Below are 1,308 nucleotides of genomic sequence, written 5' to 3'. Positions count from 1 at the left end.
TCTTGGCTTGGTGCTCAACTTAGAGGCAGCTACAGAGGAACTGCTGCAGCCCTAGGTGAGACCTGTTCGGCATGGATGGAGTCTGTGGTGCCATCTAAATTTCTCCTGAGCATGTACAAACTGCGATTCTTCAAATATTTTATATATAGATACAGATGAGCTTATTTTCATGGCAGCATTTATGACTCAAGGCTACCTGTCACCACACTGCAAGTACATCCTTTACAATATAAGGGAATTAGGGCTTCTGAAAGAACAGGTCATCCAATTTTTAATTTTTTTTAGTTTGAGCAGAACAATGTGTTTTTTGACCTGTGTCTTGCAAACAACTGAAATACTCTGGCTGAAACCTTCACATAAAAAAAAAAAAAAAGCATTTAGTGAAAAGAACTTAAGTCCTAACAGTTAAAAAGTTTGGAAAAGTTGAGAAGTAGCCAAGGAAAGGTTATGAAAATGGCAAATTATAATGCAAATTAAAATCTTTTAATATAAAACAGTGCCACGAATTGCACCTCTGTTCACTGTCTCTGGATTTTGATTGCTTTGCACAGTTATTTGAACAGACACAAAAGAACATAGCTAGTCTGCATTTAAGTTGGGCCCTTTGGCTCTTTTTTGCAGTCTCCAAGTAAATATTCAACCTCTGCGGATTTATGTGGTAGTTTTTCATGATTATTATTTCTGTAAACAAAATGTTCACTGGCTCCTAAATAGTGAAGATTAATACCACTTGGTCAACAGCACTGAGGGAAGCAGCAACACAACAAATGCAGGCCACTGCCCAGCAGAAAGACAATTAAAATCACTTTCTGAAATGACCTGAAGAGTCACCGACCCTGAACCACTCAAGACCATGTTCCTGCGTGCTCCATTTAGCCTTGTTCCTCCTCTATCCCATGAGGCAGCTCCTTCTTCACTGTTACATAACTGTATCCTCCTACCACGTATTTCCATTGCCCCAAATGCCCTCAGCCCTATTACCTTCTGGCACCCAAGTGTTTTTATGCAGCCTCATCCAAGCTCTCAAGAAGCAGAGCTCTGAGATTACCTCAGCTACACAGAGGAATGAACTCTTGAAACATCCCAGGCCTGTTAAGTCGGGAGAAGAGGTCAAGAGTCCATTCTTCAGTATCATCTGATACCAGACGGCCAACAAAGAGAGCTTTACCATGTTCCTGAAATGGGAGACACCCACTTGTGAGCAGATTTGTCTAGTGCCTATCTGACTGCTGACAGCTAGAACTGGCTACAGGGCTGAATGTTCCCCTGCAGTGAATCTGGGGGGAAATGGACCACTGGCACCTCGCT

Source organism: Phaethon aethereus (genome assembly GCF_964289735.1).
Source record: "Phaethon aethereus genome assembly, chromosome: 1".
Classification (NCBI taxonomy): Eukaryota; Metazoa; Chordata; class Aves; order Phaethontiformes; family Phaethontidae; genus Phaethon; species Phaethon aethereus.
This window is presented reverse-complemented; position numbering follows the sequence as displayed.